Here is a 13047-nt window from a genome sequence, read left to right on the forward strand (position 1 = left end):
GGTGCGCCTATCTAAATATAATACAAAAGTTTACGTCAGTGGCGCACCCGCAAGCCAATGGACTGTGCGAAGTAACCAACCGCGATATTGTCAGCGGTATTAAAAAGAGGTTGTGTGAAAGGCGAACTGGTTGGGTAGATGAATTACCCAATGTGTTATAGGCACATCGCACTACTTTTAAAAAAAGTACAGGCGAATCACCTTTTAGTTTGGTGTATGGTTCTGAGGCAGTAATCCCCGCAAAAATTCTGGTACCAACGCATCGAATTGCTAACTTTGATGATGAAGCAAATGATGCTGCGTTGAGCGAAAATCTAAATTTCATAGAAGAGCGGAGATTAATGGCTGCTATTAGAGAAGCGAATAATAAACAACAAATTGCTAAGTATTATAACAAAAGAGTGCGTGCTTTGTCTTTCGCTATAAGCGAATGGGTGCTGCGAAACAATGAAGCAAGCAGAGCAGAAAAGCTTGGCAAGTTGGGTCCTAATTGGGAAGGCCCTTATCAAATCGTGGCAATTAATGCCGCAGGTTCATATAAGCTTGCAGATATGGAAGGGCGAGTTTTACCTAATGAGTGGCATGCTATTTTGTTAAAGCGATATTATGCATAGTTTTGCAGAAACTATCAGATATATATGTATAACGTGCGAAATGGGATACAAGGCATACGGCTAATGTACTTATTAAGTGTTCTTGTTTTTAATTTTTTGCAAGTCTTGATCACACTTGACGAAATTTCAAAAATAAACACTTGTAAAAGTATGCGAAAAGTTTATATATGAAATGCGAATAGTTATGAAATGTTTAAATAAGCAAAGTGATGAAATTGCCCACTTTTGCATGCGAATTATTGCGAAAGGAATTTTAAATCCAAAGTGTTTGATTTTGCCAATGCTTAGATGCTTCGCAATGCTAATTAATTGCCTAAGGATCGTTTTGGCAGACTTAGAAGATTCATAACGTATAAGCATATACGCATACAGATTGTTTCGCAAAAGTACGCATTTATTATGTGCACAATAATATATGTTGGAAATTGCAAAGGACAAGTTTGTGTTATGAATATTGACAATGAAAGCGCTATAAAAATAGAAGTACTTGCAAAAATATAAAAAAGCGAAATTTTATTAATAAAATTGCAGAAGCAGCTGCGTGCTGATTATACAAAGTGAGTATTAATCATTGGTTAAGTCAAGCTTGATGATGTCATCTGCAGTGGCATCTTCTTGCTCACTTATCGCGGTTATCTTGGGGAGAGGAATTTCGGCTATGACCTGTTGAGTGACCGCATATGCTGACTTCGCATCTTCCAGTGAGCAAAGGCGGTCAGCTAATGCAGCTGGTAGTGGGTCTGGCAGTGGGCAGCGAATAGCAATCTCATCCATAAATTCAACCCTCTCGCGTAGCCTTAATGCGGAGGAAAATGTTGAAAAATTTACAGAAACAGGCTTGGAATTAAGGATCTTTCTTGCCAGTTCAGGGAGATGTTGGCGGACCTTGGTGAACTCAAGTTCCGCAGAGGCTTTAGCAGCAAGAGCGTTGTCTCGCTCTGTCGTTAGCTTCGTCACATTCTCTGACAGTGTTTTAATAGTGTCCTGCAGTTGCTTTTCTTTCTCATTCGCAGCAGTAACCTGTTGTTTCAAGTCATCAACGGTGGTTTTTGCTGCGGTTAACTCATAGGAGAGATCAATACAGCGTTTTTCGCTCTTTTTAGCTTTGATCTTTTCCGCATTATACTTTAGTTGTTCAGCTTCAAGAACATTGAAAAATTGTTCTTGACGGCATATAACATCATATGCTGAATTAAAGCACATGTAGAAATTTTGAACAAAACTATTATGCGCGTCCAGCGCAGAGAGTTTAGAGAACTCGCGGCGAAGCTCGCCGGGGATTGCTAACTTCATCTGTTGGCGCTGATCCAGAGCAGCGGCAGCTGAAGCGTAAGTATATCCTGCTAAACCATCAATTCGCACTCCATAAGAGTCAGGTGGAGTGCGGAACAATTCGGTGATTTGATCAAGAGTGCTCGGACTTGCAAAGATAGGATCACCAGAAGAATCGCCTGCAAAATAACGTCGTTGGTTAGTCGGCGAAATAAAAATAATATATATTTTACATGTTCAATGGCAATTCGCAATATACCAGTTTGCTGTTCCCCTTCGTGTTCCAGTATAAATGGATCGTCGTGAGGAGCGGTTTCCTGTTGTTTATGTTTTTTTCTTTGCGAAGATGGCGGTGTTTGTAACGGTCGCTTAGTAGTACTCGGCTTTGAATAAGGAGATTTAGAGGTTAAATCAACGATTGGAATGGGCTGCTTTTCTTTCGATGATGATGATTTAGCCTCCAGGATCGTTAATAGTTTAGTGATCAGAGTTTTTGGATCAGCTTTCCTATCTAACTCGTTAATCTTCATTGCAAATTAAAAGAGAGCTGCAAAAAATGATTAAAATGATAACGATTGATTGATGAATTGGGTAATTCTTTGATATTTTGGAAAAATGAGTAGTGAATTTGTGATTTCAGGTCACACTATATATAGGCAACGGGGTTAATTATGTTAATTAACCGTTGTGACAACTCAAACGGTAACTTTTTCCTATAACGGTAACTTGGCTAATGCGAAATGATTTCATGCGAATATTGGCTGCGATAACTGCGAATTTTTAGAGTTTATCATGATACATTTGTTTCGCAATATGTATCATAATAAACTGGGGGGACTTGATCATATACATAGCATTGTATATGTATATTTTAGTTGCTAAAAGCCAAAGGCTGAACTGCGCGAATTATAAGGCAAAGCTATGCAATATTCGCTGAAAATAAGCACAGCGGTCATGTTTTCGCATTGATACAAAGACTGCGGTTTAATCCGCTGAGTTTCTGCGGATAGTTAAGGTACTCGCGGACCGCGGATATCTCAAAACCTATAAATAGAGAGCTTGGCCTCTCATTTAGAGGTTGTTGATTCTCTGCCATTTTGTCTAAGCCTTTGTAATTTCCACTTGTGATCTTGCTCAAGGGATTTTTACATTGCGAAAAGGTGAATTAAGCTAATTAACAATCAAGACCGGGTCGGGGTGGTTGATCACTTGATAGTTAAAGTGAAAGACGATCATTGGGGCCCAAAATAATCATCAAACATCCCATCCTCCATTACAATCTTATTGCACTCAATCCGTGATTAAGTAACATCATTAATCATGGATTGATCAGGAAATACAGGTTACAAGTCAATATTGTAAGAGGTAGTCATTTCAGTCGAAAGAACGACGTTTTGATGACCATTTTGAAAAAAAATACTTCCATTTTGAGTCTAACCATGATTTTTGGATATAGTTTCATGTTAATAAGAAAAATAATTTTCCCAGAAGAACAAATTTTAAATCAAAGTTTATCATAGTTTTTAATTATCAAACCCAAAACAGCCCGCGGTTTTACTACGACGGTGTATGTCTAGTTTTACGGTGTTCATCGTGTTTCCAGGTTTTAAAACATTAAGTTAGCATATCATATAGATATAGAACATATATTTAGTTGATTTTAAAAGTTAAGTTAGAAGGATTAATTTGTTTGCGAACAAGTTTAGAATTAACTAAACTATGTTCTAGTGATTACATGTTCAAATCTTCGAATAAGATAGTTATATATATATATATATATATATATATATATATATATATGAAATGAATGATGTTATAAACATCATTACTATCTTAGGTTTAGTAGGTAAACCTACTGAAAGTGACAAAAATTGATCTAGCTTCAAAGGATTCTTGGATGGCCTGAAAGTTCTTGAAGTAGAATCATGACACGAAAACAAGTTCAAGTAAGATTTCCACTCGAAATAAGATTGTTATAGTTATAGAAATTGAATCAAAGTTTGAATATGAGTATTACCTTGAATTAGAAAGAATCTTACTATAAATAAGAATGATTTCTTAAGATTGGATGATCACTTGAAATGAGTTTGCAAGATTGGAAGTAAGCTAGTAAACTTGAAAGTGTTCTTGATGTGTTCTTGAGTAGTTGTTTTGTAACTTGATCTAGGTTAGGATTTATGAGCTAGATTGAGCTAGATTATGAAGAAAATGATGAAGAACACTTAGAACAATGGAAGAACACTTGAGAGAGAGTAATTTGATTTAAGAAAATTGCAAAGTGAATATGTTTGTGAGTGCCATCATTCATGTGAACTTAGTCTCCCCATATAGGCTCCATTAGTTTGTAATTTTGTGAGATATTTCATGCTAGATGTTAAATGATGGTTCCCACATGTTTATGTGACTCACAAGGGCTGCTAAGAGCTGATCATCGGAGTGTATATACCAATAGTAAATACATTTAGAAGCTGGGTATTGTACGAGTACGAATACGGGTGTATACGAGTAGAATTGTTGATGAAAATGAATGAGGATGTAATTGTAAGCATTTTTTTTTAAGTAGAAGTACTTTGATATGTATCATTAAGGAGTTCAAAAGTGTATCAATACATATTAATACAATACATATATATACATTTTAACTGAGTCGTTAAGTCATCGTTAGTCGTTACATGTATGTGTTGTTTTAAAACCTTTAAGTTAACAATCACATTTAATGTTGTTAACCCATTATTTATTACATCTAATGAGATATTAAATTATTACATTATCATGATATTATGATGTATGAATATATCTTAATATGATATATATATATATATATATATATATTAAAATGTCATTAGAACGATAATCGTTACATATATGTCTCGTTTCGAATTTCTTAAGTTAGTAGTCTTGTTTTACATATGTAGTTCATTGTTAACATACTTAATGATATATATAATTATCATTTTATCATGTTAAATGTAGTGTAACAATATCTTAATATGATACATATGTATTTAGTAAGACATTGTTATAACGATAATCGTTATATATATATATATCGGTTCAAGTTTCTTAAATCAATAGTCTCATTTTTATGTATATAACTCATTGTTAATATACTTAGTGAGATACTTACTTATCATAATATTATGTTAACTATATATATATATATATATATATCCATATATATGTCATCATATAGTTTTTAGAAGTTTTAACGTTCGTGAATCGCCGGTCAACTTGGGTGGTCGATTGTCTACATGAAACTCATTTCAAATAATCAAGTCTTAACAAGTTTGATTGCTTAACATGTTGGAAATATTTAATCATGTAAATATTAAATTCATTTAATATATATAAATAAACATGGAAAAGTTCGGGTCACTACAGTACCTACCCGTTAAATAAATTTCGTCCCGAAATTTTTAAGAAGTTGGAGGTGTTAACGCATCTTCTAGAAATAGGTGCGGGTATTTTAGCTTCATTTGATCTTCATGCTCCCAGGTGAACTCGGTTCCTCTACGAGCATTCCATCGAACCTTAACGATTGGTATTTTATTTTGCTTAAGTCTTTTAACCTCACGATCCATTATTTCGACGGGTTCTTCAATGAATTGAAGTTTTTCATTGATTTGAATTTCGTATAAAGGAATGGTGAGACCTTCTTTAGTAAAACATTTCTTCAAATTCGAGACATGGAAAGTATCATGTACCCCGACGAATTGTTGAGGTAAGTCAAGTCGGTAAGCTACTGGTCCAACACGATTTATAATTTTGAATGGCCCAATGTATCTCGGGTTTAGTTTTCCCCGTTTCCAAAACGAACAACTCCTTTCCAAGGTGAAACCTTAAGCATGACCATCTCCCCAATCTCAAATTCTATATCTTTTCTCTTACTGTCCACGTAGCTCTTCTGTCGACTTTGGGCGGTTTTCAATCGTTGTTGAATTTGAATGATTTTCTCTGTAGTTTCTTGGATAATTTCTAGACCCATAATTTGTCTATCCCCCACTTCACTCCAAGAAATCGGAGACCTGTACTTTCTACCATAAAGTTCCTCAAATGGTGCCATCTCAATACTCGAGTGGTAACTGTTGTTGTAGGAAAACTCTGCTAACGGTAGATGTCGATCCCAATTGTTTCCAAAATCTATAACACATGCACGTAGCATGTCCTCAAGTGTTTGTATCGTCCTTTCGCTCGGCCCATTAGTTTGTGGGTGATAAGAAGTGCTCATATCTAGACCAGTTCCCAATGCTTGTTGCAACGTCTGCCAGAATCTTGAAACAAATCTGCCATCCCTATCAGAGATAATAGAGATTGATATCCCATGTCTGGAGACAACTTCCTTCAAGTATAATCGCGCTAACTTCTCCATTTTATCATCTTCTCTCATTGGCAGAAAATGTGCTGACTTGGTGAGACGATCGACTATTACCCAAATTGTATCATAACCATTTGTAGTCCTTGGCAATTTAGTAATGGAATCCATGGTAATGTTTTCCCATTTCTATTCCGGGATTTTGGGTTGTTGAAGTAGACCTGATGGTTTCTGATGTTCAGCTTTGACCTTAGAACACGTCAAACATTCTCCTACGTATCTAGCAATATCGGCTTTCATACCCGGCCACCAAAAGTGTTTCTTGAGATCTTTGTACATCTTCCCCGCTCCAGGATGTATTGAATATCTAGTTTTATGTGCTTCCTTAAGTACCATTTCTCTCACATCTCCAAACTTTGGTACCCAAATTCTTTCAGCCCTATACCGGGTTCCGTCTTCCCGAATATTTAGATGTTTCTCCGATCCTTTGGGTATTTCATTCCTCAACTTTCCTTCTTTTAAAACTCCCTGATGTGCCTCCTTTATTTGAGTAGTAAGGTTAGTACGAATAACTATATTCATAGCTTTTACCCGCATAGGTTCTCTGTCCTTTCTACTCAGAGCGTCGGCTACCACATTCGCCTTCCCCGGGTGGTAACGAATCTCAAAATCGTAATCGTTCAACAGTTCGACCCACCTACACTGCCTCATGTTCAGTTGTTTCTGATCAAATATGTGTTGGAGACTTTTGTGGTCGGTATATATAATACTTTTGACCCCATATAAGTAGTGCCTCCAAGTATTTAATGCAAAACAACCGCGCCTAATTCCAAATCATGTGTCGTATAATTCTGCTCGTGAATCTTTAATTGTCTAGACGCATAAGCAATTACCTTCGTTCGTTGCATTAATACACAACTGAGGCCTTGCTTTGAGGCGTCACAATATATCACAAAATTATCGTTCCCTTCAGGCAATGACAATATAGGTGCCGTAGTTAACTTTTTCTTCAACAATTGAAACGCTTTCTCCTGCTCATCCTTCCATTCAAATTTCTTCCCTTTATGCGTTAATGCAGTCAAGGGTTTTGCTATTTTGGAAAAATCTTGGATGAACCTTCTATAGTAACCAGCCAGTCCTAAAAATTTGCGTATATGCTTCGGAGTTTTCGGGGTTTCCCACTTTTCAACGGTTTCAATCTTTGTCGGATCAACCTGAATACCTTCTTTGTTCACTATGTGACCGAGGAATTGAACTTCTTCCAACCAAAATGCACACTTTGAAAATTTTGTGTACAGTTGTTCCTTCCTCAACAATTATAGCACTTTTCTCAAATGTTCTTCGTGCTCTTGATCATTCTTTGAGTAAATGAGTATGTCATCGATGAAAACAATGATAAACTTGTCAAGATATGACCCACACACTGGGTTCATGAGGTCCATGAACACAGCTAGTGCGTTAGTCAATCCAAACGGCATAACCATAAACTCGTAATGACCGTAACGCGTTCTAAAAGCAGTCTTCGGAATATCATCCTCCTTCACCCGCATTTGATGATACCCGGAGTGTAAATCGATCTTCGAATAAACCGACGATCCTTGTAGTTGATCAAATAAGTCATCGATTCTCGGTAGTGGATAACAGTTCTTGATGGTAAGTTTGTTCAACTTTAGGTAGTCGATACACAATCTGAATGTACCATCCTTCTTTTTGACAAACAAAACAGGAGCTCCCCACGGTGATGTGCTTGGTCGAATGAAACCACATTCTAACAGTTCTTGTAGTTGACTTTGTAATTCCTTCATTTTGCTAGGTGCGAATCTGTAAGGAGCACGAGCTATTGGTGCAGCTCCCGGTACAAGATCTATTTGAAATTCAATAGATCGATGTGGGGGTAGTCCCGGTAATTCTTTTGGAAATACATCGGAAAATTATTTTGCGACGGAAACATCACTGATGTTCTTTTCTTCAGGTTTGACTTCTTCGATGTATGCTAGAATGACATAGAAACCTTTTCTTATTAATTTTTGTGCCTTCAAACTACTAATAAGATTTAACTTCGCGTTGTTCTTTTCTCCGTACACCATTAAAGGTTTTCCTTTTTCGCGCAAAATGCGAATACCATTTTTGTAACAAACGACCTCTGCTCTCACCTTTTTCAACCAGTCCATGCCAATTATTACGTCAAAACTTCCTAATTCGACTGGTATTAAGTCAATCTTAAACGTTTCGTCAACCAGTTTAATTTATCTATCCCGACATATTTTATCTGCTGTAATTAGTTTACCGTTTGCTAATTCGAGTAAAAATTTTTTATCCAAAGGCATTAATGGACAACTTAATTTGGCACAAAAATCTCTACTCATATAACTTCTATCCGCACCCGAATCAAATAAAACATAAGAAGATTTATCGTCAATAAGAAACGTACCCGTAACAAGCTCAGGGTCTTCCAGCGCTTCTGCCGAATTAATGTTGAAGACTCGTCCACGGCCTTGTCCATTATTATTCCCTTGATTAGGGCATGCTTTGCTGAAATGGCCCGGCTTTTCGCATCCGTAACAAATAATGGAATTATTTGTTATGCTATTTTTATATGCCTTTGGTCCATAGACATCACACTTCGTTACACTATGTCCGGTTCTGTTACACTTGGTACACATTACTACACAGAACTTATCTGGATGATACCCTCCACACCTTAGACATTTATTGTTCTGATTGTTGTTGCCATTGTTGTTATTGATTTGGTTGTTGTTGCGATTACTATTGTTGTTGAAATGGTTGTTGTTGTAGTTGTTGTTGTTTTTTGAGACGTTTGTTGTAGTTATTGTTGGGATTGCGATTATTGTTGTGATGGGTGTTGCGGTTGTTATGGTTGATATTATGATTGTGATTGTGGTTGTTGTTGTTGTTGTTGTTGTTGTTGTTGTTGTTGTTGTTGTATTGGTGACCCTTGTCACTGGTTTCTTCCCACTTTCTCTTGACTTGTTTCATATTGGCCTCTTCGGCCGCCTGCTCTTTAATTCTTCCCTCAATCTGATTTATGAGTTTATGAGCCATTCAACTTGCCTTTTGTATGGAGGTGGGCTCGTGTGAACTCACATCTTCTTGAATCCTTTCTGGTAACCCTTTTACAAATGCGTCGATCTTCTCTTCTTCATCTTCGAATGCTCCCGGACACAATAGGCACAACTCTGTAAATCGTCGTTCGTATGTGGTAATATCAAATCCTTGTGTTTGTAACCCTCTAAGCTCTACCTTGAGCTTATTGACCTCATTTCTGGGACGATACTGCTCATTCATCAAGTGCTTGAATGCTGACCACGGTAGTGCGTAAGCAGCATCTTGTCCCACCAGCTCGAGGTAGGTGTTCCACCATGTTAATGCAGTACACGTGAAGGTATGCGTAGCGTACTTTACTTTGTCTTCTTCAGTACATTTACTTATGGCAAACACCAATTCAACCTTCTCGGTCCACCGTTTCAATCCGATTGGTCCTTCGGTTCCATCAAATTCCAAAGGTTTACAGGCAGTGAATTCTTTGTAGGAGCATCCTACACGATTTCTTGTGGAATTAGTTCCACTGCTAGATCCGGAGTTATTGTTGTTATTTTGCATTGTGGCCTGCACTGCGGCTATGTTCGCAGCAAGAAAGGTACGGAATTCTTCTTCGCTCATATTCATGGTGTGTCGAGTAGTTGGTGCCATTTCCTTCAAAAATAGCCAAAATAATTAAGTTAATCATATAGAATATTAAGAGTAGTTAATAGTATTTCGTAGCATAATATGAACTTATTTATAAAAGCTTTTTCTTCATATTAGCGTTTTATAAATTTTAATTTGGGTACTACCTACCCGTTAAGTTCATACTTAGTAGCTAATATACAATTCAACTACTACAATTCTATATGAAAAACTGATCGTAATGTTTCGCGTTCAAACTTTTATACAATTTTACAAACTTACAATACCGTTATTTTACATATAGCATGAAATATAGCACACATTAACTTTGATACAAGGTAGTTGTGAAGACAGTTCTAGTTAATACGCAAGTCGTTCAGCAAAGGCAATAAAGACACGTAATTCATAGGTCCAGAAACAAGTCATGCATTCTAGTTTTATTAATACTATCTCACATCCTTGGTCTTGTGGAACATAACTGTTGTGGCCATTGATAAGACAGCATGTTGTAACGTTTTCAAAAGGACGGGTGTAACGACCCAACCCGTTATCCTTCCAAAAACGTGCCATAAAAAAAAACTGGAACAGCACATCTGGACAGCGTCTAGATTTCTAAACGGCGTCCAGCTCTGAAGGACTGGACGGCGTCCAAGCCCTTTGGACGGCGTCCAAATGGTCTGCCAGTTTCTGATCAGTTTTACAATTACACGCGGGCGAAAAACCCGCTTCCCGACACTTTTAAACCAAAACACTTTCACAATATGTTATAATAGTTAAACCTAAGAGTTTTCCACAATAAAACCGAGTTTTACAACACTGGGCCCACATCGACCCAAATTACCACAAAGTGACCATTTAGACCCAATTTAGTTTATACAAAACATAGACCGGGCATGGGATTGGGGATACGCTACCCAATCCTAATCAAATCCAAAAGCAAGTCTTCTAAAGAAACTACGCAAGTCCACTAGTTTCCACGCTTACCCGAGCTACCGCATCCATGCAATCTATAAAAATGTAAAAAACGAGAGGGTAAGCTAACACTTAGTGAGTGAGAATATACTACATACATATATATGCATAAAATGGACACGCCACACAAAATATCAAATACCGCATACCGGAGCATCCAAGCATAAAGGCAAGCTAGTCTAAGCATACCGTCAAACCACTAAGCAACAAGTTAAGGATACATCAACAATTATAAGTTCACCAACGACGATGTGAACAACGCCAATGAGCTACACCCGGAGGGTTAGCTACATCACAACAATACATTAGTATATATAACAATATATAAACGTCCAAGGTTAACCCCTTAACCCAATACCGAGAACCGGCAACCTATTATCACATGAAGATTGGCCGAACTACACGAGCCTTAGTAATCCGCAACCACACGAGACTACTATCTTCATTACCACAACAACATCGAGGTTGGATGAACTACACGAGCCTTAGTAAATCCGCAAACACACGAGATCACTACCTCAATAAGATGACCGAACTACACGCGTCATCGTGAATCCGAACTACACGAAATTCATTTTCATAATTTAATAAGATGACCGAAACTACACGCGTCATCGTGAATCCGCATCCACATGCGACTCACTTCTCAACATCAAAACCCTTCGCCATTGGGGTTATATCATCCACATCACAACCACGCGTGATAACGTACACACGAAATGTGTACCTCGCCAAAGGTGGTCAACCAAAACGCACAACCGTGCCAATTAGACCTATACACAAGTCCATCAAATTCACCTATATGTGAAGTGAGCTCTATAACCGAGAACCACTTCACCCGACCCGCACCCATCCTACACATACATATGCACATAGGATATTAACACTCACCTTGTCGCCTTTGATGAATGCAACCGAAATCCGTAACACGTCAATGGAAAGTACCTATTCCATTATCACAATTCAACAACACAATTAGGGTGTATTTACAACTCAACTCAAATCGACATTTAGTGCATTTTCGACCCATTGCACTTCCAAGCACCAAACCGCGTCCAAACTAACCAATAATCACTAACACGAGTGAAAATGGTCCTAATACACCGATTAAACCCGAACACAAGTGTTAAACACGTGTCATACCCATTTTGATACCAAAACCCTAATTTGACTCTGATAATGCTAAAAACGAACATATATTTCATAGCATTATTCCCCAAGAAAGACAAGCTTTTAGTTGCAATTGTTCTATTTACAAGTGATATTCGTTTAAATAATAAAAGGTGAAGACAAAAGACAGATTCGACGAATTGAAGACGCAAACGACCAAAAAGCTCAAAAGTACAAAATACAATCAAAGAGGTTCCAATTATTGATAAGAAACGTCTCGAAATTACAAGAGTACAATATTCAAAACGCAAAGTACAAGATATTAAATTTTACGCAAGGACGTTCGAAAATCCGGAACCAGGACCAGAGTCAACTCTCAACGCTCGACGCAACGGACTAAAAATTACAAGTTAACTATGTATATAAATATAATATAATATATAATTAATTATATTAATTATATATATATATATTATATTTATAAAATAAATCGTCGGCAAACAAAGAGCCAAATGTGGGTGAGCTGTAAAAATGATCTCTGTGACTCGCGGAGTTTGAAGAAGAAAAGGGCCGCGAGTCGCGGAGCCCCAAAAACTGAAAGTCCCTATAAAGCCCAACGAATTCTGATCAATTTTTCATCCATAATTAAATCTCTCTCTATATATGTATACGTAAATATATTTATAATTTATATTTTAATTTTAATTTTAATTTTAATCCTAATAATAAGGGTATGTTAGCGAATGTTGTAAGGGTGTAAGCCGAAATTCTGTCCGTGTAACGCTACGCTATTTTTAATCATTGTAAGTTATGTTCAACCTTTTTACATTAATGTCTCGTAGCTAAGTTATTATTATGCTTATTTAATACCGAAGTAATCATGATGTTGGGCTAATTACTAAAATTGGGTAATTGGGCTTTGTACCATAATTGGGGTTTGGACAAAAGAACGACACTTGTGGAAATTAGACTATGGGCTATTAATGGGCTTTATAATTGTTTAACTAAATGATAGTTTGTTAATGTTAATATAAAGATTTACAATTAGGCGTCCCTATAAATTACCATATACACTCGATC

Source organism: Rutidosis leptorrhynchoides, chromosome 9, assembly GCF_046630445.1.
Source record: "Rutidosis leptorrhynchoides isolate AG116_Rl617_1_P2 chromosome 9, CSIRO_AGI_Rlap_v1, whole genome shotgun sequence".
Taxonomy (NCBI): domain Eukaryota; kingdom Viridiplantae; phylum Streptophyta; class Magnoliopsida; order Asterales; family Asteraceae; genus Rutidosis; species Rutidosis leptorrhynchoides.